Here is a 7,291-nt window from a genome sequence, read left to right on the forward strand (position 1 = left end):
CCGGCCCAAAAAACAGTGAAACCACAGACGGTCCGGCCCAAAAAAAGCTGTCAGTCTGCATAGAGCAGCCAGAGATGCCAGTCTACATGGAGCAGTCAGAGCTGTCAGTCTGCATGAAGCAGCCAGAGCTGTCAGTCTGCAAGGAGCTGTCAGTCTGCAAGGAGATGTCAGTCTGCATGGAGCAGCCAGTCTGCAAGGAGTTGTCAGTCTGCAAGGAGCTGCCAGTCTGCAAGGAGCTGTCAGTCTGCAAGGAGCCGCCAGAGCTGCTAGTCTGTAAGAAGCCGCCAGAGCTGTCAGCCTACATGGAGCAGCCAGAGCCGCCAGTCAGCGTGTAGCAGCCAGATCTTCCAGATCTGCCAGTCAGCCAGATTCTTCCAGATCTGCCAGTCAGCCAGAATCCTCCAGATCTGCCAGTCAACCAGGCTCTTCCAGATCTGCCGGGATCTGCCAGAACTGTCAGTCAGCCAGGCCCCGTCAGTCGGCCAGGCCCCGCCAGTCGGCCAGGATATGCCAGTCAGCCAGGATCTGGTAGATTCATCAACGTGCCTGAGCTTCCTCTCACTCCTGAGCTTCCTTTCACTCCTGAGCTTCCCCTCAGTCCCGAGCTTCCCCTCAGTCCCGAGCTTCCCCTCAGTCCCGAGTTGCCCCTCAGTCCCGGTCTGCTCCTCAGTCTAGTGGGGTTCTGGGTGAGGACTACTAGGCCATGGTCGGCGGCGAGGGTGGACTATCCAAGGTCGCGAGGAGGAGGGACTAAGACAGGTTTTGAGTGGAGTCCACGTCCCGCGCCGGAGCCGCCACCATGGATAGACGCCCACCCGGACCCTCCCTATTGTTTTGAGGTGCGTTCGGGAGTCCGCACCTTAGGGGGGTTCTGTCACGCCCTGGTCGAAGTATTTTGTGCTTATCTTCGTTTATTTGGTCAGGCCAGGGTGTGACATGGGTTTTTGTATGTGGTGTGTATGTAGTGGGATTGTAGCTTAGTGGGGTGTTCTAGGTAAGTATATGGCTGTCTGAAGTGGTTCTCAATCAGAGGCAGGTGTTTATCGTTGTCTCTGATTGGGAACCATATTTAGGCAGCCATATTCTTTGGTTGTGTTGTGGGTGATTGTCCTTAGTGTCCTGATGTCCTTGTTCTGTGTTAGTTTACACAAAGTATAGGCTGTTTCGGTTTTTGTTACGTTTATTGTTTTGTAGTGTTTCTGTTTATTCGTGTTTACGTTGTTTATTAAACATGGATCGCAATCTACACGCTGCGTTTTGGTCCGACTCTCCTTCACCACTAGAAAACCGTTACAAAAACTAAATATATAAGTGTTGATATTAGTTGGCGGGGTCTATTGGTGTATTTGTAATATCTTTTAAGACGTTTTCTTGACCAGAAATCAAAGACTTTACTTATGCCAAAAACATTTATTATGGAAAATGGTTGAAAAATGAATCTATGCCTTCATTTCCCTAAAATATAGACTTAGCTTTAATTTGACACCCAATTTGATATGCTCCTATGAACTTGACGTTGTTGCTCATGGGTCCTTTTACATGGAAATCATCCACCTCTGGCCTGCTCGCCTCCCTACCACTGAGGAAGTACAGTTCCCGCTCAGCCCAGTCAAAACTGTTCGCTGCTCTGGTCCCCCAATGGTGGAACAAACTCCCTCACGACGCCAGGACAGCGGAGTCAATCACCACCTTCCGGAGACACCTGAAACCCCACCTCTTCAAGGAATACCTAGGATAGGGTAAGTAATCCTTCTCACCCCCCCTAAAAGATTTAGATGCACTATTGTAAAGTGGCTGTTCCACTGGATGTCATAAGGTGTATGCACCAATTTGTAAGTCGCTCTGGATAAGAGCGTCTGCTAAATGACTTAAATGTAAATGTAATGGAAATGACAATAGGCACACACAGTCTGTATCCATCAACTCTAAAAGCAGCTGTTAATGAGTGCTAAGGGAAAGGAACACACACAGGAACACACACACCTGCCCGGCACACACTGATTGACTGGTTACATGATGATGATGATGCAGACCAGCTCACACAGACAACAACAGCATAAGAAGCAACAGTGTTAACCGTTTCCAAGACTCTGTAATTCAGTATGAGGCTGCAACGCGCACACCCAGGAAACTTAAACGTTCTGAGCTTTAGTTACTGCCACTGATGTTGGCGAGACCAACACAGCAACACCACACACACTACATTTTACTACAGCTACTATTAATACCCTAGGTGTGCTCTTTTGAATACCTCTATAAAGCAGGTGTGTTGGTGTTTGGCCCTGCTACACAGACCCCAACAACAGCTGGGGCTGTGAGGAGAGAGAGACCACATGGGGATATGAGTGTCCATGTGCTGTAACAAATACTGAGTGGGAGAGCACACAGTCTGCAGAAACAGATACTGCCCATTTCAATGTATGTGATGCTTGGCTCTACAGTGCTACCATGTTGGTTGCATATGCTCCAAAACATTTTGCTGTGCTACCTGGGGGAAAAAATGTGGAAGCACTCTTGCTCCTAGGAGAAAGAATCACGCCAATAATCATTTTTCGAACGATTACTTCGCTATGCTGCAGCCTCTGAGTGCCATAAAAAAATGCTTGAACCATTACTGCAAGGAAAACAGTTTAACAGTTTATATAAAACTGTTCAAATGTTATAACCCAGATTACAGTTTTTTTTCTTGCTATCGCATATAGGTGAGACCGGATTTTAACTTTCAGAAATGTCGCAGACCGTTCACGAGCCGCTTACCTTGTTCAGTCATGTTACAGTAGTAGCTAGCTAGCTAACAACCTGATAACCACAGATGAAATCTGGATTGGTCATGTCAACATCATACCTTCCAACATTTTAGATAGTAAACTAGACAAGCCGTCATTATTATGAATCACGTAGACAATCTACTGGCAAATCCTTTTCAATCCAAGTCATATGAAGAGAAATTACAGATAAAGCGTATCGGTGCTCATCTGCCATGAACATTACACATGTCGGAAATTGCAAATTCAGCAATGAGTGGTTTGGAAGGAATGCGTGGACAATTGTTAACATCGCAAACAATCACTATTTTGCTTCCCCTACCTCCTATTCGGTGGAGAGGGTGTGTGATCCAAGTCTGGGTTTACGAATTTAAAACATCTGTCTGATAGGGCCTCTTTTCCCAGATTAAAAGGATAAACATTCACATGCAACACCATGGATCAGAAAAGGTTGAACACATTGGCCATGTTGTCAAACCAGTATGACTTCTGCTGTGTTAAAAAAAAAACTGGAAACTCAGAAATCTCAGACTTCAGTGCGTTCAAGACAACTGGGTTCTGACTGGAAAAATGTGTATTGAACACAGTGTGTAAACAGTGAGGTCTCGGGAATTGTACCACTTTAGAATAGCCTATCTATAGGTCAGGGATGGGAATATTTGAACGGTTCTGGGCCACAAAAAAATTCTGAATTCATCATTGAGGGGCCGCAGTGGATTGCGGGTCTGCGTACCCATCCATCCATACCCAAACATGAAGTCAGAGCCGGTCCTAGCCTTTTGGGGGCCCTCGGCTACATTTTGTTGAGTGCCCTGCCCGCTCTCTCCTTGCAAGCAAAACATTTTAGCGGCCCCCCTCTTGACAGCAAGCGGAGAGAATTGATCTGTGACCTACAAAAACACCAATTGCACATCCCTGCTATAGGTAAACTGATAGGGCTTTCTGAATATTCAAGTAAGCCTATGCAGACTAAATTGACGTCTTACACATTTTTCCAAGGATCATATTACTTTTTTGTTGTACTTATTTAACCCTTATTTTACCAGGCAAGTTGACTGAACACATTCTCATTTACAGCAATGACCTGGGGAATAGATACAAGGGAGAGGAGGGGGGATGAATGAGCCAATTGGAAGCTGGGGATGATTCGGTGGCCCTGATGGTATGAGTGCCAGGTTGTGAATTTAGCCTCAATGAATAGTAATTTAGTCTGCCAGCTATATCGGATCATTAAAAAATGATGTTTTCCTACATTTATTCTACTAAGGCAAAACCAGGATGCACTGGTCTTACATCAGTCTACACAGTGGGAATTAAAGCACGTCATTTCCCCCAATCCAATATACCATTTGCAAATGTAAAATGTTTTGCAATTACAGGCTACACTACCTAGCAAGTACTGATTTAATAGTGTACACATCATTTTTTTTAAATCGAATCAAAATGTTATTTGTCACAAGCGCCGAATACAACAGGTTACAGTGAAATGCTTACTTACAAGCCCTTACCCAACAATGCAGTTTTAAGAAAAATTAGTGTGAAGAAAGTATTTACTAAATTAAACTGTAATAACAGCGAGGCTATATACAGGGGGTACCGGTACAGAGTCAGTGTGTTGGGGCACACAGTCGAGGTAATTGAGGTAACATGTACATGTAGGTAGAAGTAAAGTTACTATGCATAGATAATAAACAGAAAGTAGCAGCAGGTGGAGGGGTCAATGCAAATAGTTTGGGTAGCAATTTAATTAGTTGTTCAGGAGTCTTATGGCTTGTGGATAGAAGCTGGTAAAAAGTATCTTGGACCTAGACTTGGCGATCCGGTACTGCTTGCCGTGCGGTAGCAGAGAGAACAGTCTATGACTAGGGTGGCTGGAGTCTGTGGTCATTTTTAGGGCTTTCCTCTGACACCGCCTGGTATAGAGGTCCTGGATGGCAGGAAGCTTATGTGATGTACTTCAGTTGGTAGAGCATGGCGCTTGTAACGCCAGGGTAGTGGGTTTGAATCCCGGGACCACCCATACGTAGAATGTATGCACACATGACTGTAAGTCGCTTTGGATAAAAGCGTCTGCTAAATGGCATATATTATTATTATTATTATTATTATTACTGGCACTTATGCACTACCCCCTGTAGTGCCTTGCTGTCAGAGGCCAAGCAGTTGCCCTACCATTTATGATTCTAGTTATTGATTATAGGTTTAGTGTCAATCTGTTCAAGTGTCAGTCATCTATTCAGCATTAGATAAAGTGGACAGACAAACCTGTAATAAAGTGCACAGACAAACCTGTAGAGACGAATCTATTAAAAAACAGTTTTTAAGTAACATTAGACCTAAAGATAAATTCTGACATCAAATTGGTAGCTGCTATTATGTATCCTTTCTATTGTAGGCAACACTTTTCCCCCTTCCGTCGTATGCTACTCAATTCTACATATCTTCCATTCACCAGCATGTCAAATTATACGTTTTGTTAGGCTCCAAAATGTCGTAAGAGATAGATGATGCAATCGCCGCATTTTACACTGAGGAGGTTCGTTTATCTGGCCCGGGTTACCCTAGTGGGAGGAGTTTATCTCGGGTTAAAAGTGATTGCATTCGTTTTGGAACAGGGATGCGTCTCGGTCGTGAGCCAGGTGTTCCGCTCTGGCGGATAGCGAAGACCCCTAAAAACAAAAGTGACGTAATTAATTGTTATACAACCAAAAGTGATTGCTTTTGAAAAAAAACGCTTTTATCTGCCTTCCCAATGAAAACTAGTTTGAAGAGACAACATTTATTTCATGGAAAAGAGATGTTTGTTTCTGGACGATGCAACATCTGCCTTGTTGACACCATGACCAATCGGCGCAGATTACCGTTTGATATGAGACGGGCGCTCCTCCCTATCTTGACGGGCGGGACATTGCCCGGTTCATCCCAAACCAGCGTAATAGGACTCCACCATTGTCCCTGTTGGCTACAGTAGTCTACCTTGGCGCGACTGATGATGCTACTGTAAATTGTATTTCATCATGCTTGTTCATGTCACTCAGTTGTTTCAGATGGTCAAGTCACTCTACATGACACCACACAATCAATGAACCCTATAACATAACACTGTAATAGGTTAGAAAAAGTAGTAAAGAGACAGAGCGCTATGATGTTCAAGCGCCACACGTGAGGAATGATGGAGTGTTCTGAATCAGTCAAAACAATACTCAAAAATAAAAATTCTAGGGTTATTAATATCGTTCTTTGGTAGTAACATTGATGTCCACTCACCTTTGAGTTAATTAAGGAAGCTAGTGGTGATGTACCGATATGTGATTCAATGTCAAAGGTCTTTCGTAGAATGCGACTATTTTAGCATTGCCAGCAGCCCAAGAGTGACAACGGTCCAATCTGATTCGAGTGTAATTTGTCTGGTGTGTGCGTTGATTGGCTATCGTGGGGGCTTTTGTCGGTCTTGCTCTTCCAATCAGAGTTTACACATTTGTCGGTCCTTTGCGCACATAAGACGCAAGATAGATCTACCAGAGATTTTAGAAAAGGAGGAGATAAGAATCAATTGGTAAATAGATGGCAAAACGTCTCATGCTCCGCTCAGCAGACCGTAGACCAATCGTGTTACCGTTGTCATTCTGCGTCACTCAGTTGCTAAGGGAATCGTCACGTAATCGTTTCTTAAAAGGTATGATGCCTTGTTCAGGGGAGATATGGCCTATTTCAGTCATGGATCGATTCATTCTGCTGGTGTTTTGACACTTATTCACAAGTTTAAAGGTGACGTTCTAGATTCCACATCTTCACAAGGCGGGAGATGGGTCATAGTAACTGTTAAACTTGACAATGCTATTTACATAATCTGTAATGCATATGGACATAACACACATGCTCCTAATAAGACCCTTTTTACCCAATTTACCAGGAAAGTACAGGATTTAAGCAACAAATACTCAAAGGCTTTTCTAATTATTTCAGAGGATTTTAATGAAACACCTGATGCATCTGCTGATCGTTTTCCTCCTAGAATGAGTCGAAACCCTCAAAATAGTAACATTTTCATTACATTATGCAAGGATCTCTGTGTTGAGGATCTCTGTGTTGAGGATCTCTGTGTTGAGGATGTCTGGCGTTATTTCAATCCGGATGCAAAGGGTTGTACCTGGACCAACAAAACTATGTCACGTACATCTAGAATAGATTTATTCATAATTTCCCCTTTTTTGTTACAATTTGTTATAGATGTAGATCATCAGTTGGCTCCCTTTTCTGATCATCACTTGATTTCCCTGAATTTACAAGCTACTAAAAAATCAAAAGGTATTCGAGGATATTGGAAATGAAACAACACACTTCTTAAATATACTGCTCTCATTGAAAACATCAAATCATTAGCTAAAGATATTTTTGCAAGAAAAGACTTGGGTCATAGAAGTAGATTGGAATTGTTCAAATATGAAATCAGAGTGGTAGCCATTAAACGTGCCAAAGAGCTGATGCAATTAAAGAACCTTAGAGAAAAGGAGATGATGAGCAAG

At 43.4% G+C, this 7,291-nt stretch overlaps 1 protein-coding gene across 2 annotated transcripts in view; it reads right to left on the reverse strand.

Moving 5' to 3' along the window:
• The window catches only part of LOC118386170 (cystathionine beta-synthase-like), a 28,037-nt gene extending 21,777 nt beyond the window's left edge, over nucleotides 1-6,260 (reverse strand). Inside the window, exon 1 of one of the 2 annotated variants that reach the window (XM_052522307.1) lies at nucleotides 6,033-6,260. The gene's annotated coding sequence lies outside the window, so the exon portion shown is untranslated. Of the gene's footprint in view, nucleotides 1-3,087; nucleotides 3,237-6,032 lie in introns of those variants that run through there. The other variant, XM_035773668.2, reaches the window with a different exon arrangement.
• Between the last annotated feature and the right edge of the window lie 1,031 nt (nucleotides 6,261-7,291).

Source organism: Oncorhynchus keta, chromosome 7 (assembly GCF_023373465.1).
Source record: "Oncorhynchus keta strain PuntledgeMale-10-30-2019 chromosome 7, Oket_V2, whole genome shotgun sequence".
In the NCBI taxonomy this organism is placed as follows: domain Eukaryota; kingdom Metazoa; phylum Chordata; class Actinopteri; order Salmoniformes; family Salmonidae; genus Oncorhynchus; species Oncorhynchus keta.